Raw genomic sequence first — 25,559 nt, forward strand, 5'->3', positions numbered from 1 at the left:
ATCATTAAGCATTATTAACTGCACACCAGGCAACGTGCTAAGCAATTCACATGAATTATGTCCAATTATCTATGCAACAATTCTGTTGGGTAGGAACGGTTATTATCACTGTTTTACAGATGGAGAATCTGAAAGGCTTAGAGAGGTTAACTAAGGTCTCACAGCTAGTACGTGGCAAAGTCTGGACAGAGATACATTACAAACTCTTAAGTGCTAACACTGGGGAATGAGACCAATCATTTTTTACTTCAAATACTTCCATAAATTTGAATGTTATAAGGAGAATATATTACTTTTACAATAGAAAACCCTTTAATGATTATAGAATTCATAAAAGGGAATGTACCCCAATAAAAAACAATGACACACTGAAAGAGTTGGCAAGCTTTTTCTTGTAAAGGACAGGTTGGTAAATATTTTAGGTTTTGCAGGCCAGGAGGCAAAAGTCAAATCAATGATATTATACAGGTACTTGTAAAACAAGAGAGAAGACAAATTTCCACAATTTTTTCTTGACAAAATTCAAAACATAGTAAGTTTTTGAGATACAGGTATAATATTCCTAGCAGGCGAAAATCAGGGTTTCATGGCTCTTTTCAGGGATGCTTGGCTTGGCTCACCCAGGGGTTAAAGAACTGGTTCTCAAGCAAGAGTGGTCAGTACAACCACTTGGAGTATCTTTTCCAAGGAGTACAATTTTTTGAAATACAGACTGACTAATCAGAAGAATAGAATTTTTTATAGAGAAAGGATAACATTTAGCTTAAATAGAGTTCAAAATGTTTCTCATCATCAAGTCAATTGCAAATGTTCATCTGTAAATACCATGTTGAGCTCATGGGCCATACAAAAATAGGTGGTGAGCTGGATTTGGCCTGTGGGCCATAGTTTGCGAATCTCTGATATGCTGACATTATTAAATAAGATAATAAAGCCTCTGCTTTAGAAAAAAAATCATAGTGCCCAAATCTTTCTTTGGTGCTTATGATTCTGTAGGTATGAAAAGGCACAGCATGAAACTGGTCATAACTTAAAAAAAATAAATAAATAAGGATATTCCAAATCATTGTGATGGCCACTGTTGGTTGAGAGCCACTTATTTAACCCTTTGAGGAACAGAGCCAAGCATCTCTGAAAAAAGAGCCATGAGACCCTAAGGGGACTTTTTACCTGCTAGGAAATATGGGTGAGATGCTGGTCAAGAGCTGGGCAATAGTTCCAACACAGCCCCCCGATTGCCTTGTGTCACTGGGTAAGTTTCTCACCGTCTGCAGGTCTCTACTGCCCCATCTATAAACTGAAGGAGTCAGCCAAGAAGGTCTTTGAATTATCAAACAGATAATTTAACAAACCACTCCATTTTATTATGATCATTATTCATTTCCTGAAGAAGACTACAAAGACACACAGGCACTTACTGAAGGTCAGAAAGATGAGAATAAAGGGGTTTCTGAACTTCAAGCATTATTGTCTGATGAATGAAAAGGCATCAGTTTATATGCATAAAAGGAGTCAAAAGACTGTAATCCTGGTATGGCCTTTTTATTTTTTATTGCGGTACGCCGGCCTCTCACTGCTGCGGCCTCTCCCGTTGCGGAGCACAGGCTCCGGACGCGCAGGCTCAGCGGCCATGGCTCACGGGCCCAGCCGCTCCGCGGCATGTGGGATCTTCCCGGACCGGGGCACAAACCCGCGTCCCCTGCATTGGCAGGCGGACTCTCAACCACTGCGCCACCAGGGAAGCCCTGGTATGGCCTTTTGGAGGGAGGAAGGCCAGTGCACTTGGCAACTAGTGCACAACAGAGAAGGGCAGGAGATGAGGATGTGGCAAAGAGAGAGGCAGCGGCACAATCCTGCAGAGCAAAGTGAGTAGCCTCGTAATAGCGAGGACCAGCCATTCCCGGTCGATGGCATGCACTGAAATTGGACAGGTAGGTGAGGGAAACACAGGGGAAGAGACAATATTTGGGCAAGTATGTTTTCCAGCCATCCCTGCTCACTTCATGTCTCCCATTAAATTCAAACTTCCTATCCCAGAGAAACCTGCTCCTGTTTCTAAATGGCAAAATCCAGAAGGAACAACAAAATACAGGGCTTTCAGCCCTCCTTAACTAGGAGGTGAATTTGCAGCAAATTACTTTCTTTTAATGTTTCCTGGGGCTCAGGAGGCCCAGTCCCGGAACACCCAGGCATTCCTCAAATCAGAGAGGCGATATCAATGAGCCAAAGGCACCAGGAACATGTGCCGCCCGATCCTCCGAGGCCAGGCCATTAATCTCTGTCTGGTTTGGGTAAATGAGCCAAGGAGAATGAGTTTGAAATGAAGCTAACAAACCATGCCTGCCAGGACTGCGTGACTACATGGCCCAACAAGGAAGGCCCGGGGTGGGGGAACAGCCTCACCATCACACGGGCCAGATGCTGGCGTGGGAACAGCACTAAGGGGCAACGGCTTTGTTTACCCAGCACTTACCAAGTGCCATACGTGACATCATCAAATCTTTTTAACAGCCTTGTGGGTTAGGTACTAGTGTTATTCCCATTTTACAGGTATGGAACCTGAGGCCCAGAGAGGCTACATAGTTTGTCCAAGGACACAAAGCTGGAAGGTGGTGTACTAGTCTATCTTGCCGTTGTAGGGATGTTCCAACTGTCATTTACTTTTCCAGGCAGTGGCAAATGCACACAACTACCAAGCCATACCAGTAGCCTATGGTTTGTAAATACCTTCCATTCTGGCAGAAGCAGAGGGCATGCGATTTGCCCTTTAGAAATGCTCAGTCTGTTCTGGAGAAACCTTCTTTAGATCTCATAGTAGCCCACTAATGTCAGACTGAGGTTCAGAGACAAGGGCAATTTCCTAAAATAAAAGGTCTCTTTGGCAGTGGCTTCTGTCTTAGGATTGATTAGTAGAGTTATCTTAGGTTTGTATGCCTTCAAGTAAGCCTCTCAAGAGCCTTTGTCTTAAAAGGACAGAACTCAAATCTCCAGGATCAATTCAAGGGGACATGAGTCCCTCAACAATTCCTGAATTATGGCTCCTAGGAAGAATAAATCAGTTAATACACAGTTTCAACAACCCAACTTAAGCTAAAGTCTAACCATCCCGCTTAGCCAGAGTACTCTAAGACCTGGCCACGTGCAAGTCTCTGAGCCCTCTGGCTTTCTATAGTACTTTCATTCAGGGATGCACTAGTTTCTCCTGAACACTGTGCATGAGAATTTGTTAAATATCCATACCAATGAACGCTTGTTTTCAAGTGCATGTTTCCAGAGATTACATACGTTTACTTTATGTTATCAGGGTCCATCTGAGATTCATTATAAAATAATTACAACAGCAATAACGGATTAATACAAACGATGGTGACAAAAGCCTTATTATGTGTCAGACACCACTCTGAGCACTCTATGTGCATTTATCTTGTTTAGTCCTCACACCAACCTAATTATTCCTGACATATAGATGAGAAAACTGAGGCATTAGAGAGGTTAGGTCACTTGCCCAAGGTCAGGCAGCTGGAATTGGGCAGAATCCAGACAGAAACTCCTACAGTCTGTCTCCAAAGCCCAAGCTCTTAACCACTAACCACGTGATACATAAGACATGATGATGATGATGATGACGACGACGCTAAAGGTGATGAGATGTCTGTGCAGCTAGGGAAGGTGAGTCACTGGAAGAAAGAATCTGCCACGAGTCGGAGAGAAAATGAAACTGGGAATGGCCTTTGATTCCAGCCTGAAGCATTCACCACTAACCCACGTGACCAGCTGGCACCTAACACAGAAGTAACACTTCATATTCTTTGAACCACAGGGCTCGATTCTGAAGATAAACACCAGGGCAGGAAAGTAGGTCTTTGATACAAATCACAGGGTACTGCAATTCTATGAGTCCTCACCCAGAAGCTATGATGGGAGTACAATGTAATTAAATCAAAGGAGGGTGAGGAAAGCTTTCATATGCTCCCTCTGCACTAAGACGTGATTTTGCAATCAATTCTGTTCACTGCTGAGCCAATTCAATTTACGTGTCCCTAGAGAATTAAGAGAGAATACAGAGTCATTTGGGTTCCCAGAATTTTTCCACGGGTGTCCTTTATTACCATTATCCAGGCCTTACCAAGAAAGCACAGAAAGGAAATTTTTTTAAACTTATAAATTAAAGGCATAAATAGAGCAATAAGTAGAAAAAGCAATCTCACTTCTCCCTCTGACACACAGCTGCATTAGCACTTGGCTACATCACGCTTTGGATCAAAATCAGCACAAAATGAAAGTGTTGGAGAAACAGATTCATGGGCAAATTCACTAAAATCTGTTGCTCATTTTTCAACTGCACTTGAATTCACACCTAAGCTTTGTCATTCCCAGAGGTCTCTTCCAAGTAGCCTGGAATATCTAAACCCCTCCCACCGGCTTGTTCCTTGGATGCACACATGTGGGAACACACAAAACAGAGCTACGTGCCCACACCCCAAAACACTGCCCAAGCTGGTTCTACACCATCAGATATAATTTTTGTCCCTCCTCTCTATGCGACACAATGGATCCACCATCACTAGGACTTGCTCTTTTAAACTGTTTGTCAGGGGTAGCAGATTTGTGCTTATATGCTGCTTAGGTTGAAAGTCCAGATCTACCAGTTAGTGGCTATACAGTCCAATCACTTCACAATTCTAAACCTCAGTCTTTGCTAGTGTAAAATAGGGACATTAATGTTCCCTATCTCTTAGGGTCACTGTGAAAATCAAATAAGAGAATAAATAGAAAACATTTAACACAGAGAGCAGAATACAAATTCTGTGGCCCACAGAGCATTCTGTGAAGATGACCCTTCATCACCATTACCAGGCCAGATGTTGGCATAGGAATAGCACTAAGTGGGAATGGCTTCGTTTACCCAGCACTTACCGAGTGCCATACATGACATCACCAAATCCTCCTCTTTCCTTCTCTTCATATCAATACTTATCCCCTACGGGATAAACGGCTAAGGATGGGTATGTGGTTTGAGGGATACAGTGACATTGGCCTCATTAGCATTGAAATTTAACCAAATGAAACTAATTAAAGGCTTAACAGAAAGCATAAAATCTAACGTCAACTTTAGCAAGAGTTCTCAATGTTTTCTTAAATGGCAGTTAAATATAAAAGTAACTACTCACCACAATCACTTATCCACGACCGATTATGTGCCAGGCATCATACTCAGCATTTACATGAATTATTTTATATCATACTCCAGCTGATGGGGTACTACCACTGCCTCCGCTTCACACCATCTTGTAGGCTAAATGACTTTCCAAAGGGTACAAAGCCAACAAGTGGCAGCGTCTTCTAGACCAGATCTGTATTGAACCACAACTTCATAGGCCTTCCCCACCCAGTCCCACTTTCCAAAGGAAAAAAAAGCTTGGTGACCAACAAGGAACTCAAAAGAAGCTAAGCAGTAATTAAAATCATAACAACACAACCAATATGTAAGAACAGAATTTCCACCCAATTTAAACATAACAGTAATTCTACAAACTTCCATTAATACAAGTATAGCAGTAACTGAAAACCACAACCAGCTTGAGACACTTTGGGATACCCAAAAAACACCCGTCAAGCAAAGAGTGCACAGAGGGCAGACAGCAGAAGTAAGAACTACAATCCTGCAGCCTGTGGAACAGAAACCATATTCACAGGAAAACAGACAAAATGAAAAGGCAGAGGACGATCTACCAGATGAAGGAACAAGATAAAACCCAAGGTAAACAACTAAATGAAGTGGAGACAGGCAACCTTCCAGAAAAAGAATTCAGAATAATGGTAGTAAAGATGATCCAGGACCTCGGAAAAAGAATGGAGGCAAAGATTGAGAAGATGCAAGAAATGTTTAACAAACACCTAGAAGAATTAAAGAACAAACACCTAGAAGAATTAAAGAACAAACAGAGTGAACTATACAATAACTGAAATGAAAAATAAACTAGAACGGATCAATAGCAGAATACCTGAGGCAGAAGAATGGTTAAGTGACCTGGAAGACAGAACGGTGGAATCCACTGACATAAAACAGAATAAAGAAAACAGAATGAAAAGAAATGAAGACAGCCTAAGAGACCTCTGGGACAACATTAAATGCAACAACATTTGCATTATAGGGGTCCCAGAAGGAGAAGAGAGAGAGAAATGACCCGAGAAAATATGTGAGGAGATTATAGTCGAAAACTTCCCTAACATGGGAAAGGAAATAGCCACCCAAGTCCAGGAAGTGCAGAGTCCCAGGAGGATAAACCTAAGGAGACACATGCCGAGACACACAGTAATCAAATTGACAAAAAATAAGGACAAAGAAAAATTATTGAAAGCAACAAGGGAAAAATGACAAATAACATACAAGGGAACACCCATAAGGTTAACAGCTGATTTCTCAGCAGAAACTCTACAAGCCAGAAGGGAGTGGCAAGACATATATAAAGTGATGAAGGAGAAGAACCTACAACCAAGATTACTCTACCCAGCAAGGATCTCATTCAGATTTGACGGAGAAATCAAAAGCTTTACAGACAAGCAAAAGCTAAGAGAATTCAGCACCACCAAACCAGCTCTACAACAAATGCTAAAGGAACTTCTCTAAGTGGGAAACACCACAGAAGAAAAGGACCTACAAAAACAAACCCATAACAATTAAGAAAATGGTAATAGGAACAGACATATCAATAATTACCTTAAATGTGAATGGATTAAATGCTCCAACCAAAAGACACAGGCTCGCTGAATGGAGACAAAAACAAGACCCATATATATGCTGTCTACAAGAGAAGCACTTCAGACCTAGGGACACACAGAGACTGAAAGTGAGGGGATGGAAAAAGATATTTCATGCAAATGGATATCAAAAGAAAGCTGGAGTAGCAATACTCATATCAGATAAAATAGACTTTAAAATAAAGAATGTTACAAGAGACAAGGAAGGACAGGACACAACATAATGATCAAGGGATCAATCCAAGAAGAAGATATAACAATTATAAATATATATGCACCCAAAATAGGAGCACCTCAATACATAAGGAAACTGCTAACAGCTATAAAAGAGGAAAGCAACAGTAACACAATAATAGTGGGGGACTTTTTAACACCACATTAACACCAATGGATAGATCATCCAAACAGAAAATTAACAAGGAAACACAAGCTTTAAATGACACAATAGACCAGCTAGCTTTAATTGATATTTATAGGACTTTCCATCCGAAAACAGCAGATTACACTTTCTTCTCAAGTGCACACAGCACATTCTCCAGGATAGATCACAACATGGATCACAAATCAAGCCTTACTAAATTTAAGAGAACTGAAGTCATATCAAGCATCTTTTCTGACCACAACGCTATGAGATCAGAAATCAATTACAGGGAAAAAAACGTAAAGAAACACAAACACATGGAGGCTAAACAATAAGCTACTAAATAACCAAGAGATCACTGAAGAAATCAAAGAGGAAATCAAAAATTACCTAGAGACAAATGACAACTAAAACATGACGATCCAAAACCTATGGGATGCAGCAAAAGCAGTTCTAAGAGAGAAGTTTATAGCAATACAAGCCTACCTCAAGAAACAAGAAAAATCTCAAATAAACCATCTAACTTTACACCTAAAGGAACTAGAGAAAGAAGAAAAAACAAAACCCAAAGTTAGCAGAAGGAAAGAAATCATAAAGATCAGAGCAGAAATAAATGAAATAGAAACAATAGCAAGGATCAATAAAACTAAAAGCCAGTTCTTTGAGAAGAGAAGCAAAATCGATAAACCGCCAGACTCATCAAGAAAAAGACAGAGAGGACTCAAATCAATAAAATTAGAAATGAAAAAGAAGTTACAACAGACACCGCAGAAATACAAAGCATCCTAAGAGACTACTACAAGTAACTCTATGCCAATACAATGGACAACTTGGAAGAAATGGACAAATTCTTAGAAAGGTATAACCTTCCAAGACTGAACCGGGAAGAAATAGAAAATATGAACAGACCAATCACAAGTAATGAAATTGAAATTGTGGTTAAAAATTTCCAACAAACAACTGTCCAGGAGCAGATGGCTTCACAGGTGACTTCTATCAAACATTTAGAGAAGAGCTAACACCTGTCCTTCTCAAACTCTTCCCAAAAATTACAGAGGAAGGAACATTCCCAAACTCATTTTATGAGGCCACCATCACCCTGATACCAAAATGAGACAAAGATACTATAAAAAAAGAAAATTATAGACCAATATCACTGATGAATATAGATGCAAAAACCCTCAACAAAATACTAGCAAACAGAATCCAACAACATATTAAAAGGATCATACACCATGATCAAGTGGGATTTATGCCAGGGATTCAAGGATTCTTCAATATACGCAAATCAATCAATGTGATACACCATTATTAACAAATTGAAGGATAAAAACCATATGATCATCTCAATAGATGTAGAAAAAGCGTTTGACAAGATTCAACACCTATTTATAGTAAAAACTCTCCAGAAAGTGGGCATAGAGGGAACCTACCTCAACATAATAAAGGCCAAATACGACAAACCCACAGCAAACATCATTCTCAACGGTGAAAAACTGAAAGCATTTCCTCTAAGATCAGGAACAAGGCAAGGATGTCCACTCCTGCCACTATTATTCAACATAGTTTTGGAAGTCCTAGCCACGGCAATCAGAGAAGAAAAAGAAATAAAAGGAATGCAAATAGGAAAAGAAGAAGTAAAACTGTCACTGTTTGCAGATGACATGATACTATACATAGAGAATCCTAAATATATCAACAGAAAACTACTAAAGCTAATCAATGAATTTGGTAAAGTTGCAGGATACAAAATTAATGCACAGAAATCTCTTGCATTCCTATACACTAATGATGAAAAATCTGAAACAGAAAGTCAGGAAACACTCCCATTTACCACTGCAACAAAAAGAATAAAATACCTAGGAATAAACCTACCTAGGGAGACAAAAGACCTGTATGCAGAAAACTATAAGATACTGATGAAAAAAATTAACGATGATACCAACAGATGGAGAGATATACCATGTTCTTGGATTGGAAGAATCAATAATATGAAAATGACTATACTACCCAAAACAATCTACAGATTCAATGCAATCCCTATCAAATTACCAGTGGCATTTTTTACAGAACTAGAAAAAAAAAATCTTAAAATGTGTATGGGGACACAAAAGACCCCAAATAGCCAAAGCAATCTTGAGCTCACAGCTCATGCAGCTCAATATTAAAAAAAACAAACAACCCAATCCAAAAATGGGCAGAAGACCTAAACAGACTTTTCTCCAACAAAGACAAACAGATGGCCAAGAAGCACATGAAAAAAACAGAGCTGGAGGAATCAGACTCCCTGACTTCAGACTATACTACAAAGCTACAGTAATCAAGACAATATGGTACTGGCACAAAAACAGAAATATAGATCAATGGAACAGGATTGAAAGCCCAGAGATAAACCCACGCACCTAGGGTCAACTAATCTATGCCAAAGGAGGCAAGGATATACAATGGAGAAATGACAGTCCCTTCAATAAGTGGTGCTGGGAAAACTGGACAGCTACATGTAAACTGGACAGCTACATGTAAAAGAATGAAATTAGAACACTCCCTAACACCATACTCCCTAACACCATACATAGAAATAAACTCAAAATGGATTAGAGACCTAAATTTAAGACTGGACGCCTCAACACTCTTAGAGGAAAACATAGGAAGAACAATCTTTGACATAAATCACAGCAAGATCTTTTTTGATCCACCTCCTATAGTAATGGAAACGAAAACTAAAATAAGCAAATGGGACCTAATGATACTTAAAAGCTTTTGCACAGCAAAGGAAACCATAAACAAGATGAAAAGACAACCCTCAGAATGGGAGAAAATATTTGCAAATGAATCAATGGACACTTTGTCCATTAATTAATCTCCAAAATATATACACAGCTCATGCAGCTCAATATTAAAAAAACAAACAACCCAATCCAAAAATGGGCAGAAGACCTAAATAGACTTTTCTCCAATGAAGAGAAACAGATGGTCAAGAAGCACATGAAAAGCTGGTCAACATCAGTAATCATTAGAGAAATGCAAATCAAAACTACAATGAGGTATCACCTCACACCAGTTAGAATGGGCATCATTAGAAAATCTACAAACAACAAATGCTGGAGAGGGTGTGGAGAAAAGGGAACCCTCTTGCACTGTTGGTGGGAATGTAAATTGATGCAGCCACTGTGGAGAACAGTATGGAGGTTCCTTAAAAAACTAAAAATAGAATTACCATGTGACCCAGCAATCCCACTACTGGGCATATACCCAGAGGAAAACATAATTCAAAAAGACACATGCACCCCAATGTTCACTGCAGCACTATTTGCACTAGCCAGGTCATGGAAGCAACCTAAATGCTCATCGACAGACAAATGGATAAAGAAGAAGTGGTGCATTCATACAATGGAATATTACTCAGCCATAAAAAGTAACGAAATTGGGTCATTTGTAGAGATGTGGATGGATCTAGAGATTGTCATACAGAGTGAAGTAAGTCAGAAAGAGAAAAACAAATATTGAATATTAACACATATATGTGGAGCCTAGAAAAATGGTACAGGTTAACCAGTTTGCAGGGCAGAAATTGAGACACAGATGTAGAGAACAAACGTATGGACACCAAGCTGAGAATTGCAGGGGTGTTGGTGGTGTGATGAACTGGGAGATTGGGATTGACATATATATACTAATATGTGTAGAGTGGATAGCTAATAAGAACCTGCTGTATAAAAAAATAAATTAAATAAAATTCAAAAAAAAAGCTAAGAGCACAGACAGAGAGAACTGACAGCTTTGTCCAGGACTGTGTGGTAGGCAGAGTTTTGAGTAGAGCACCACATTCGAATACTAAGCAAGCTCTATTAAACAGGATTAATGTAGGATCTTTTAGTAACACCCACCAGAAGTTACCAGTAAGACACCCTTGGCCTGTGCAACACCAACCAATCACAGACATGAATTTTTGGATCGAGGAGGCCCTCTCTTCTCATGGTGGTCCACAGGCCACAGTTAGAAAAGCTTTCAAGAATGAACTGTTTGAAATACAAGACATGACACCATAAAACTCCTAGAAGAGAACATAGGGAAAACATTCTCCAACATAAATTGTACCAATGTTTTCTTAGGTCAGTCTCCCAAGGCAATCGAAATAAAAGCAAAAATAAACAAATGGGACCTAATCAAACTTACAAGCTTTTGCACAGCAGAGGAAACCATCAACAAAACGAAAAGACAAATCTACGGACTGAGAGAAAATATTTGTGACCAACAAGGGCTTAATTTCCAAAATATACAAACAGCTCATACAAACTCAGTAAAAAAAAAACAAACAACCCAATAAAAAAAATGGGCAGAAGACCTAAACAGACATTTCTCCAAAGAAGACATACAGATGGCCCATAGGCACATGAAAAGGTGCTTAACATAACTGATTATTAGAGAAATGTAAATAAAAACTACAATGAGGTACCAACTCACACCAATCAGAATGGCCATCATTAAAAAACCCACAAAGAACAAATGCTGGGGAAGGTGTGGAGAAAGGGGAATCCTCCTGACATGTTGGTGGGAATGTAAATTGGTGTAGCCACTACGGAAAACAGTATGCAAGTTCCTTCAAAAACTAAGAATAGAGTTGCCATATGATACAGCAATCCCACTCCTGGGCATATATCCAGATAAAACTATAATTTGAAAAGATACTTGCACCCCAAGGTTCATGGCAGCATTATTTACAATAGCCAAGACGTGGAAGCAACCTAATGTTTTTCGACAGATGAATGGATAAGAAGATGTGGTACATATATACAATGGAATATTACTCAGTCATAAAAAAGAATGAAATAATGCCATTTGTAGCAACATGGATGGACCTAGAGATTATCATTCTAAGTTAAGTAAGGCAGAAACAAATACCATGTGATATCACATACATGTGGAACCTAAAATATGAAACAAATGAAGTTACTCACGAAACAGAAATAGACTCAGACATAGAGAACAAACTTATAGTTAACAAAGGGGAAAGGGGGTGAGGGGGGTAAGTTGGGAGTCTGTGATGAGCAGATACAAACTACTATATATAAAACAGATAGGGCTTCCCTGGTGGCGCAGTGGTTGAGAGTCCGCCTGCCAATGTAGGGGACACGGGTTCGTGCCCCGGTCCGGGAAGATCCCACATGCCGCGGAGCGGCTGTGCCCGTGGGCCATGGCCGCTGGGCCTGCGCTCCGCAGGGGGAGAGGCCACAGCAGTGAGAGGCCCGTGTACCGCAAAAAAAAAAAAAAAAAACAGATAAACAACAAGGTCCTACTGTATAGCACAGGGAACTATATTCAGTATCCTGTAATAAACCATAATGGAAAAAAAACTAATTGTTTGAATCTTCAGCCTGTGGGGATAAAACCAGTTTGAAGAGCTTGGAGTAAATGAGGATATGTCTCAACTCGAAGGTTCAGAGCTGGGGAGCTGGGTATTGGTTTCTCCTTCTCCCATTAGAAACAGGCCTCTTGTCACCACAGCCCGAGTAACAGAAGGTGCTCCACAGAAGGAAGTAAAGTGGCTGCTGCTGCTTTTCTAATTCTCACCTGGCTACGCGTCCTCTGCCTTGCCTTTTCCACTGCTACCGGTATTGCATTTGCTGTCTTAGGGAGGCCCTTTTGAAAATGAAACCAATAAAAATATATCTGATGGCTCTTCCCAATGACCTGTTCCTGAACAAACATGAAGACCTTGCTCTTGCCCTGCAGAATTACATGCAAAGAGGTTTAGTAACTGGAATAGAGCAGACCACTCAGTAAGTATTGTTTGGATGAACAGTTTGTGGGTAGAGGAATAAAAGAGAGATGGAAAATTAAAAAAAAAAAAAATCCTCATGTTGAAGCAAGGAGGACGATGCATTGATGCATCCATCAGACAGAAGAAGTAAGCCAGATCTATCATTTCCAGGTGGGTATATCTCATTCTTCTAAACACCTGGCAAATTCTCTAGGAATCTTTACCTTAGAGAGAAAGGGAAATACACAATTCAGGTCTTATTACGAGACAAGATAAAGTACACTTATCTTATTTGGCTTGACTCAAGGCTGTGAGAATCCCTCATACAGCCATTTATTTTCTATGGGACACCGTTGAATGCTAGCTCTACATCCAACAACTGACAGCAAATGCTACTAATAGTCCATGGGGTCACCAGGAAGGGGTCACTGTAGCTCAAGGTACCAAGGATCCCTCCCCCATGCAACAGAGGCGCCTTAGGACAAAGGCAGTCTCTTGGAAAATGGCCCAGCACAAGCAGCTGTGCTCCCAAAGCCAACTGGATAGTCTCTTGACGGCCCCTGAAGACTTGCTCAGCAACACACCAGCAAGCCAGTGAGTAAAAGTGACCACTTGCTGTTCACAATTATGACAATGACGATGGATAGAAAAACACACTTTCTGTTCTATTAGTTCAAGCATTGCCTGCTGCTTTGCACCTAAGACTATAAAGGGCTTACCTCCTGTACAATTCCTCAGTAACAGTGCGGGGAAGCCAAGTGCTCAGAATACGTGCTCCTGGCTCCCTCTGCTCAGCATCCATGTTCCTCTGTTTCCAGGGACTCCACCCTCATTTTCCTTGGGAGCCACCCCACCACGCTATTGCCAGGGGCTGGGGCTGAGTCCAACTCCATCTTCAGGTTTGGCCAGGGGATCCAGACCTGGTATCCTCGTGTGCATGTGATTTGCCTCAGGCCAAATGCAGTGAACAGGACTTGTTTTTAACGCTTGTTATCACAACTGTAGGGAACTAGGTCTTGTCATGTTGCTAGGAGAGTAGGACACATGCCTGGAGCTTTTGTGGCCAACCCCTGCCACCACAGAGGCAAAGCCTGAGTAGGACAGGCCAAAGGAAAGTGGGGCTGTGATAGGAAGGGAGACCAGATTCTGACGGCGTTGTCTGGGCCTCAGAATGCAGCTCAGTGTCATCCCTGCTCTTTCCATGAGTGAACCAAAACATCTTTTTTTTCTTTAATTTGTGTTTCTACTGCTTGCAGCCAAGAGCCACGGCAAATACCAAAAAAGCTCACGAGAGAAAAGCCTAGTTAAGCTTCATAGGGAACTCTAGAATGAAGAACAAAGAAAAATAAGCAACAAAGTAGACGGGGAAAGAAAGTAAATTCGTTCATCCTTGAGTTCCCCCCTTCCTCCTACCTCACATATCCGTCCAGTAACAAGATTTCTCACCATCATGTATCCTGAATCTATCCCTCATCCCCATTTCTTTTCCTACTGCTTGAGGTCAGGTTTTGTCTTCTCATCTGGATCTCGACATTGGCCTTCTCCCGATTCTCGCTGGTCCCTCTCTCTTCTTCTCTCTGCTCTAATCTATCAGACGCATAGCTCCTCCCAGATGTGTTGCCCTAAACTACAGCTCCGGCTGGAGAAGAGAAGCCTTCAAGACATCACAATACTGGTCTTCAAATACCTGTCTTCAAATAGCTGTCATGTCCAAGAAGGGGAAGACTTACTGCTCTGAATGGAGATGAAAGTCAGGGTGGAGTCCCAGGAAGGCAGATTTCCGCTGGATGAAAATAACCGACAGTTAAGAGCTCTTCCTGGTCTACTAAAGCAAGCAGACTGACTGAATGTCATGCCCACACAAAGGGCTAAGCCCCATTTCGTCCAGAAGGCGGCCCTAGGCATTCCTGGGCTGACACATTCAGCTTCATTTGAGGTTTCATTTATTGTTAGTCTGTCCTTTCACCTGTACAAGACTTGGATGGATTCCAGAACAAGGGGAAATGGAGTTGGTTGAGGCAAAGTAGGTAGACAGAGTGTGCTGAGGGCCCTGGAGACTTGGCATGCGGGCCTGGTTCCATGGTCCTTTTTAGCTATGTGCCTTTGGATGGTTATTTAACATTTCTGAGTCTGTTTTCTTATGATGAAGGACAGCTAAGTAATAATACTTTGTGGGAGTATTGGGAGAATTAAAAATAGTTTCACAGTGCCTGAAAGTGCTCAAAAATGGCATCTCCCTTTCCTCTGCCTCCACAAAGGTTTCCTACTGGCTGCAGACCTCCCTGCCATCTCCTCTCTCTGACCTCTCACTGCTCTAACAGGCCACTCTATAGAATTGAATGCTTCGGGACACAGCTTTTCATTTCCCATTATTTTTTCATCTCCAAATAAATCCCCGGTGGCCAGTTCCGTCTTACACTTCTATGGGGGTCCACCCAGCATCTAACACAGACAGGGCTGGGCATATATTCAGTCCCAGAAATCGCTCCTGACTGAGGGAAAGGAGCTTAAGACCCAGGATGCACGTTCTCTGTCTGAGTCCTTCCTCAGTGGGTCAGAAGCCGGTCATGATGACCTTGATAAGCAAATTATCCTTATAGCGTTCTACTTGGAGAGTTGCTGGCACTGCTGCCCTTCTCTACGAGAAATCTCGAACGAAGCTGATAGAATTTCAAGGGAAAAGGTATGAAACGGCTCCTCCTGGAGCATGCAGGTGGTAGGGTCCACCCAGGGATCCAGGGAAGGGGTAGGCTAATTATTTTAACCTATTTCCGGGCCCGGTAAATTAAGCACGAGCAAAACGTTCTGGGGTTACTAACACTGAATGTTGTGGGTGAGCGCTTCTCCTCCCCCACAGGACTTCGATTGCATGCTATACAAACACTGTTGTCATAGTTATAATTCAGGAAGTTTTACTGTTTGACCTCAAGAAAAACTCAACCTCAAATCAGGATAACACTGACTCTCGAGACCACAATAGATCATCAGCGAGTGAGACCTGCCAAATTCCTTCAAGATTCTAGAAGGAACTACTGTATTTGGGGTAACAAGCAAGCAACAAGAAGAGGAAACTCTGCAACATTATGCAATTCCTTGCATTTCATATTCAGAAGTCCTGAAAACCCCTATAAGCAACTTGCCTAACTTTCAACCCAAGATCGGAAGTCACAGCCAGTGTAAACAAAAACTGGACACAAAAGAGGAAAAAGTAATGTACAGAAAACTATTGCAGGCAAATTTTAAAGGCAACAGGAAGGACACAAGCTCACTCGATAGCAAATGCATGACAGTTAAATAGACAGCGTGTGAGGTGACATGTATGTGGAATGTGGCTGGCTCATAATGGGGGGCGTCTTCTGGCTTTAACATTTCCTGCTTCGTGCTCGTGTAACATTAAAAGGGTGTGAACCCACTAGCCCATCAGCATGGTGTTTCCATGCGGACAGGAGGGATCACCTCCCCATCCCCCAGACAAAGACTGCAATCTTAAACAGAGGATGTCTTTCTGTGTTCCTCTCTCCCCCAGCTCCTCCCTCTCTCTCTGTCTCTCTCTGTGTGTCTGGTGGAAAGTGACACAGCGCCATCAACAGAAGCAGGAACCTTGTTCTTTTTTTGCTTTGGGAAACTGCAAATGAGAAACTCCTCGGTCCAGTATACATGATCCCAAAGTAGGAGCATGTGAGGTCCTGCTGCCGGAGCAGGGACCTGCCCAGGAGGAAGGACAGCCAGAGGGTGAGTCCACTGCACAAAACCTACCCCTTTCGACTTCCAGTCCCTCTATCCTCCAGAGGACTTAAGGCAAGTGTCTTTTACACTGATCTCATTAATCCTCACAATGTCCCTTGTGAAGCAGGTGGTGAATTTATTCGACACAGACACAGGTGACTTCTTTCTTTGCCTCAGACAACTGCGAGGTCAGAGTACTGCATTTCTAGATAGATGACTCAAAGCCGAGCTCCCTCAGATGCAGGTCCTATCCTAAATCTAGGAATAATCCCGATGCCAACCCATGCATACACAGCAAGGTTTCTGGGAATAGTCACTCTGATTTCCTTGCTCTGAAGCTTGCAGAAAGGGGATCCCTAGCTCTATGACATGAGGAATCTCTGTATTTTCCTACAATCTCCAAGGAACAGAGTGGGGTTTGCAAAGTAGAAGAGCAGATTCTAGAATCTCTTTCTGGTTTTACAGAGGTTAGAAGTTACTAGGCTGAGCCCCTCCTCATCTCCACACCGTGTGAAAGGGAGGAGGTTTACCAAGATTCCACAGGGCTTCCCACACAGTGATGGGAAGTAAACGGTAAGGTTGGGACCTTGGAAAATGACCCTCCATTCTACAGTTGTTAGCATTACTGTTACATTTGCCTTATCACATATCTGGGCCATCTCTCGCTCATCCATCAATCCATCTTATCTTTCGACAAATTTTAAAGTAAGTTGCAGACATCAGGACTTCTCATCTAAACCCTTCAGTAAGCTTGTCATTTACTAAGGTTCAACATTTATCAGTCTTTGTAAGGCAAAAGTTACCTACAACGAAATTCACAATTCTTAAGGGAGTGGTGACAAAGCCATATGTGCACGCGCCCTGAACCCCTATAAAAGTAGAGGACTTTCCATCACTTCGGCCAGTTCTCTCAGCCTCTTTTCATCTCTTACCCCCCATACACACACAAAAACACACACAATGCACGCACAACCATTGTTTCTGTTGCATTTTTCATCTGCTCCCACCATTAGTTTTGCCCTGTTCTAGAACGTCGTACAAATGGCATAATACTGAATGTACTCTCTATGGCTGCTTTATTTCACTCAACATAAAATTTTTGAGATTTATCCATGTTGTGCCCTAATTAATACTTTTGGGCCTTTTTTATTGCTGAGTAATATTTTATTACTTGAATATATCACTGTTTATTGATTCTCCTGTTCATGGACACCTAGGCTGTTCCCCCTCTTTGGCTATCATAAATAAAGCTGCTCTGAATGTCTTTGTGTAAATCTTTTTGAGGACCCCTATGTTTTTATTTTCTCTCATGTAAATATCTAGGACTGGAATTGCTGGATTATGGGGCAGCCTTTTAAAATTTGTTATTAAATAAGAAACTGCCAAGCTCTTCCCAAATGTTCGTTTTACACTCTCACCAATAATGTATGAGAGTTCTGAGCACTCCACATACTCACCAACACGTGGTATTGTCAGTCTTTTAATTTTAGTCATTCTGGTGGGTATGTAGTAGTATCTCATTATGGTTTTAAGATGCATTTCCCTGATGACCAGTGGTGTTGAGTACTTTTTCTTGGGCTTACTGGACATTCTTAATCTTCTTTCATGAGGTGTCTCTTTAAGCCTTTTGCCCACCTTTTAATTGAGTTGTTCCTTTTATTACTGAGTTCTATGAGCTCTCTCTACATTCTGGACATAAGTCCTTTGTCAGATGTATGCTTTGCAATATTTTCTCCCCTTCTGTGTCTTGCCAATTGACATTCTCAATGGTGCCTTTTGATAAGCACATGTTTGTAATTTTAGTAAAGTCAAATTTTTCATTTTTTGGTAGGCCTATTCTTTTCTGTATCCCTATTAAGAAACCAATGCTAACCCCAGATTGCAAAGATTTTGTACTGTGCTTTCTCCTGGAAGCTTTATAGTTTTAGCTTTTATGTTTAAGTTTATGATTCATCTTGAATTAATTTCCCTAGTTCCCCTAGTTTGTAAACATAATTTACAGCTGCTTCTGAGTCATAGCCCGGATTTGGAACTCACTGGTTTAAAATACAAATTTTAGGACCAAGTAGCCCTAACCAGCCTTGCTCCCCTTCTCCCCACCCCCAGAAAGTTGTCACATGGAATTGATCCATATCACCTCTGGGGGTCTGCACACTATTAACTGATATGTGCTCCCTACCCACTCAGCTCAGGACAAGTATGCTGAACTTTGTAAAGACCTATATATACGCTCAAGGCTAATATTCAGGGACACAGCTAACTACATGGCTACCTATAAACTATGATCTGAATAGGCAGGGAGCCTGGGAGCCGACAAGTAGAGTGGTCTCGACCAGCCACTCACTTCTTGTGTGACCCTGATCAAGCCTCTCCCTCTTTCTGAATCTTATTTTCCTAATCCACCAAAAGAGAAGCTGGAAATAGATCTGCTTAAAAATTCCAGACTCCCTTACTTCCTAACCTTTTTAATATCCCACCATCAAAAATAAATTTCTTTGGGCCTGAAGGGCTCATGTCAAGACAGCATTCACTTTAAGGGTTTCCCATTACAATGGAAGTGTAGCACCTTATATCTTATCAGCAACCTGTTAAATTGGAATTTGCTGACAATTAAGAATGAGGTCCTGTAAGTTTAGAGGAACAGGAAGTAAGGACTGAAAAGGAAAAGGAGGCAGGGTTGGAAGGCTGCTGATCAAAGGCCAGCTCGGCTTACTGAACAATATGGTTTAAAGCTGACCAGGAAGAAAGGGTTTTTATCAGTGTTCACATCAAAAGCACAAAGTACCCAACCCAAGCCTCCCTTGCTCTTCTGCAGAGAGCGCCAAAGCACGCCATACACAGGGCCACCAAGCTCAGTTACGAGCACAGCCAGCCACCAAAGTCAACTGGGAGGGTAAGCCCGCTGGGATCCCCTCCCTAGGGTGCGGACATAAGAGATTAGGATATGCCTTACTTCTGACCTGAATTTGAGAGCATGGCAGGTGAACACAAATCAAAAGCCACTTCTGGGCCCTTTCCTGCAGCTCTTGATATGGCTGATATACACTTGATAGCCTGTGTCCTTTAAATGTTCACTTCGCCTGAACCTTTCCGGCCCAGCTCCCCAGGCAACTCTGCGGGTTCCTCTGCCCTGAGCTAATCTTTCTTAACTTGGATAAAAAGGGATTTGTACACAAACATTATATATGAATATAAAATCATCACAAATGCAGTCATCATAAACATAAAATAATTATAAATATAAAACAGACATACATATTTACACACACAGTTGATTCTCATTATTCACAGTAATTATGTTCTTTAAAGTCACTACAATTAGCAAACCTGAATCACTGCTCCTAGGGAACATGAGTTAGGGTCCTATGAGCCTCTGGTCGCAATATTTTCATCAGCTGATCAATACAGAACCCTGTATTATGTGTGTTTCTGTTTCAAAACACCTTCTCTAATATATACCATTGATTCATCACCATTGCACTCACGGCTACAGGACCGTAACTGAGGCCTGAACGAAGCTCATCTAACACGTGTTTGCTCCGTAAGGCACATCACAGTCGTCTTCTGCTTAGGAACAGTAGTTGGCACCTTTCGCACTGTGCAGGGGGCCATTTTAAACAGTGAAATCACCAGCAAAAAAGCACAAAAACACAAAATATGTTGTACTAAATAGCGAAAAGAACACTTACTTACAGTATGAGGGCTGAAACAAGAAGCCAGAGGGTCACCTTGTCCACCCTCAGCTGGGAACATGTGTGTTAAGCAACTGAAGTTTTTCTTTGCTCTGCACATATCTGCAAATGACTGTGAAAGCACCACAAGCACTGACTTTGGGGTACAAGGAAGTTTTAGAAAGTAGGTGAATTCACAAATACAGAATCTGCGAATAACAGGGATTAACTGTTATGTACATACACACACATATACATGAAATATTTTGAGCATACATAATAAAACTACAAAATGACTAAAGTCACCCAGGGACTCACGATACAGATTTAACAGATATTAGCAGTTTTCTAAATTTGTTTCTAATTGAGATCTTAAAGAAACTGAGTATCATAGCCCCTTAACCTTATCTCTGTCCCTTTCTTCCCCTACCCCAGAGATGGTATGTACCATTCCTACAAGTGTTTCAATACTTCTACTACATGTGCACATGTCCACAGACATTACTTTTATGTTTTTAAAATGTACATAAATAGCTTATACCATACGCTTATACCATACACGTATCTGATCTTGCAACTTGCTTTTTCACTTACTATTATGTTCTTAAGATTTATCCACATTGATACATGCAGATCAAGTTTGTTCATTTTATCCACTGTAAAGTGTGCCATTAATAAGCCATCATCTATTTATCCGTAACAATACAGGTTATTCTCAGTTTTTCACTATTACAAACCACGCTGCAGTAAACAACCTTTTTCCGTGTCTCCTTTTGTACTCATGTGTGAGTTTCTTGGCAACAGAGTCAGCAAACTACAGCCGGAGGGTCACACCCAGTCAGCCCTGTGTTTTGTAAGTAAAGATTTTTTGAAAACAGCTATGCTCAATCACAGATTGTCTGTGGCTGCTTTTGTGCTACGACAGCAGGGCCGAGTCGTTCCAACACGGATCATCGTAGGGTATGTGCATGTTCAACCTTACTAAGTTTTGGATGGATTTTCCAATTCATACTCCACCAGCAGCATACTTTGAGAGTTCCTTGGCTTACTCTAAAAATTCCCAAAGCTCCTTCCTTGGCTCTCTTTACTTATCCTAATCTCTTTCCACACACAACACCTGGAAATTTCCACAGCTTTAACAAATGCCTCTATGCAGATGGCTCCCCATCTCTAAACATGTAACCCCAACCTCGCCCTGGCTTTCTGAGGAGCACACCTCCATTTCTCACTACTTGCTGGTCATCTCCATCTCGGAATTTCCCTGAACCTCAAACCCAACATCTGTTCCTCCTCTCACCACCAAGAAGGGTTTCTTGAGACAATGGGAGGAGTAACACCTCAAAACTTGTGAACAGCGGCTAAATTAGAACTCATTTTCAGTTGGCTGATACAAGGCCATTTAACAGGAAGAAGAATACACAAACCTATTTTCACACAGCAACTCTGCTCCTTTCTAGCTGTGACACCTCTCTGTGCCTCACTGTCCCACCTACTAAATAGGGATTATTCCACCCAAACCGAAGGATGAGACATCAGCAGGAAAGCTGCTGGCATAGTGCCCAGCACAGAGTACATGTTTAGTAAAATGCTCAGTAGTTAATAATCATTGTCTTGGTTAACGGCATCACTTTAATCTCAGTAACTTGGACCTAAAAGCTGAAAATTCTGTCTTTTTAGTCCCACATCTAATCAAGTGACAACTATATTTTGTTTTCAAAGTGATGACCATATCCATTCCTTCCTTTTTAGTCCCAAGACTACTTTTGGGGAGTTAGTACCTCTTACTTGGAATGTCTTCAAACTGGTTTGACTTTTGCCCTCCCCCTGCCAACACGTCCTTCATGTAGCCGAAGCTCTGAAATCGCTTCTGCTCCAAAACCTTTATGGTCAGATCACCCCTGACAGTATAATGTCCAAATTTCTATGTGAGGCCTCTGGCAGGCTGGCCCCAACATTTCTATCTTACTTCCTATTTTCTCTTTCCCGACCTCATGCCCCAGCTACACACAACAACTGGCTATTTCCTACATCTGCCCCAGGCTGTTCTAAGAATCCTTGTTCTTGTATTTCTGGCCAAGAAATCCCTTCTATTCATCCCTGCCTAGGCAGGGCCTTCAAAGCCCTACTTATATGTGCCTCTTCTCCGAAGCTGTCCTCAAATCCCTTGTCTAAAATCATCTCTTCTATTTCAAAACACTGTGTTCACACCTCACATGCATCACTTCCACTCTGAAATAAAGGCAAGGCGACAGATTTATCCCTGTAGATCCCAGAGGCCCTTGTGCACAGCTGGCATTCAATAAACATCTGATGAATGACATGATGAACCAAAGTCATTTAAAGTTCTGTCAATGCACATCCTAGACTCAGTTTACATTAAGCTCAGTTAAAAAGTGCCAATCCAATCACCCAAACAAGTTACGAAATTAAAAATGATTCTAGGACTTAGAGAACCCTTCAAATCTGGGAAGAGCAAATTGCCGTCTGTATCAGCATTTTAAGTAGCAAATTGCTCACTTATAGTTTTGCTCATACCAAGAAAGTTAAGCAGTCAGCATCAGGGCAAGGCACAGAACCTAATTTCCTCACTCCCAGAAGTGTGTCAGCCATGAAAAAAAACAGCATTGCTTAAAGCCGTGTGGCGGCTCACGCAGTTTCTTCTATGGCAGCTGCACTTTACATACTCCATGTGCTTAAAAATCACTGCTACCGGGATTTCCCTGGTGGTTCAGTGGCTAAGACTCCACGCTCCCAATGCAGGGGGCCCGGGTTTGATCCCTGATCAGGGAACTAGATCCCACATGCCACAACTAAGAGTCTGCATGCGGCAACTAAATATCCCACATGCAGCAACGAAGATCCTGTGCCGCAACTAAGACCTGGCACGGCCAAATAAATAAATATTTGTAAAAAATCACTGCTACCCTTCTTAAATCATCTTGGAGCACTCTGTGATAATTATAATCATCTGGAGAGAAAAAAAATCAAGGTAGGTCTCCACCTTACACTGTTTTGATGCCAAAACAAATCTCAGGTGAATATCTACCTTAGAATGGAGATGCATTCAAGCAAAGATAAAATACTTAAAGTGGCTCGTAGCCTTAATATATAAAGAGCTCTTATAATCAGTAAGAGAAAGGTAAATAGAAAAACAAATGGAACAAAGGATAAGCTATTTGCAAAAGGGGGACAAGTATTTAATAAACATGGAGAATATTCAAATTTGACAGAAAACAAACTGAAATTATAACAATGATATTATTTTTCATTTTTGAAAAAATTAAAAGATTTTTTAAAAATGGTAACGGTATAGATGTGGGCTCAAGGAAACAGACATTCCCGCGTGTGACTTACAGAAGTATAAATTGACAGTCTTCATTGAAGAACAAGCTTCAAAAATGGATCCATGTGTTCACCAAGTATGACACTTCTATGAATTTATGCTAAGGAGAGAATCATAGACAGAAGCCCACAGAGGAATTTTAGTGAGTACATAAACCTCCCTGATATTATATGTAAAGTGTTATGTGTTTATACATTTTTCTGAGGAGAGTGCACACAATTTTCTTAATATCATCAAAGGAGTTTGTAAGTCACCCGAGAACTTCTGGTTGTGGAATAATCTTTAGAAACAAGGTGTGTTGGACACTGCTAACTGTCTATAAAATGTCCATTCTTCCCTTCTTCCTTAAGAACTGACCCCTGATTATGTAGAAGCAAAACGTCATTCAGCTGAAAACACTACAATTCTCTTAGATAGGAATGTGAGTCAGGTCCAGCGCCAAAGAGACACAGCAGATGCAAGCTGGGGATTTCTGGAAAACTTCTGTTCCTCTGACACACACGTCAACTCTTCTTTCTTCCATCCTTCTCCCTGCTTGAACCCTAGACACAAGGCAATGAAGTGCAGCAACCGTCTTGCAATCATGAGGTGACAAGGAAGACAAAAGCTTACACCCTAAGGATGGAGGAGCAGAAAGATGGAAAGAATCTGGGTCCCTGAAGGCTTCACAGAGCCACCCATCTGTCCCAGACTGCCTACCCTATGTCTTAAAGCCTAAATATCCCCCGTTTCATTGGGGGATTTTCAGTTGTTGACAGCAAAACTCATGGCTAAACTAGTACATATGAGAAAAATATAGTAAACTAAATGAAAATCCTACTTACAGTGCAGTATGTGTAAAGTGATCCATTTTGTTTACGATAGAAAAAAACCTTGAAAACACAAATGTCAAAAAGTAGCCCCTATTCCCTGTGAGTGAGATGAGTGATACTCATTTTACTCCTTATGCTTTTGGTCATTTTACACATTTGACCATTTTTAAAACAACAGAAACAAAGGATTAGCATCTTTGAGCCTGATTCACCATAGAGTAGCATGGAGAATCAGCCTCACACATCAAGGACAAACACAATTATCTCCCTTCCAGATGAATTCAGATTCCTTCCTTCTATTCCCCAAGGAACTCCACCGGTCTGCCAGGCTGTATAACTGCGTTACTCCTGTCTTGCTGTCCTTCCCACTCTTCCCCGTTTAAACAGCAGAGTTTCCCTGTAAAGTCTGAACAGTAGTGACAAACCCATCCCACCAAGAGACATCCCCTCTCCTGCCCCAGAGGGGAGCCAGCAGCCATGTTTAGGGGATCACTGCCCTGATTCTGCTCTACTACTCTAATTTACACAGCTAAATGAAATGATTGTTCTCATTAAAAATGAGCCCATGTCTTATTGCCAGTGCAGGCATTCTCAAGTGCTCCAAAGCTGAGTTTGCCTGGGCCAGCAGCCAGCCATCTGCACTGCTCCAACAGCTTATGTAACTTGCTGGGTTTCCACCTTTGGCTTGGGGTATGAGGAGGAGTGTGTAAGGCAGGAAACAGACTTAGATGGAGCTGTCAGTCCATCATGTCTGAACAGCCTGCTAAACATTTGGTCACAGGGCTTTTTTAGCCTTTGAAAGCAACATAAAGTGAACTGGATCGAACTAGCTTACATGCAGCAACAGCAAAAAAAGGAGTCTCAGGTCAAATGGAATGGAGAAAAGACTTCTGAGTGGGCTAATACAATGAGAGCCTCCAAGAGTCCCTTTTCTATGTCAACAGCCTACAGAGTAAGATACAGGCAGATGCATAACTGTAACAGACGATAGGAAAATGGGACTCTTTCCCTTAGTCAATAACTTCTGAAGTTTAAAAAGGAGGGGGGAAGTGGGCTTCCCTGGTGGCGCAGTGGTTGAGAGTCCGCCTGCCGATGCAGGGGAAATGGGTTCGTGCCCCGGTCC

The 25,559-nt window shown here is 41.5% G+C and overlaps 1 protein-coding gene across 10 annotated transcripts in view; it reads right to left on the bottom strand.

Moving 5' to 3' along the window:
- The window catches only part of ARHGAP26 (Rho GTPase activating protein 26), a 519,366-nt gene that overhangs the window by 269,349 nt on the left and 224,458 nt on the right, over window positions 1-25,559 (bottom strand). The gene's annotated exons all lie outside the window — the stretch shown is intronic.

This window comes from Phocoena sinus, chromosome 3 (genome assembly GCF_008692025.1).
Source record: "Phocoena sinus isolate mPhoSin1 chromosome 3, mPhoSin1.pri, whole genome shotgun sequence".
Lineage (NCBI taxonomy): Eukaryota > Metazoa > Chordata > Mammalia > Artiodactyla > Phocoenidae > Phocoena > Phocoena sinus.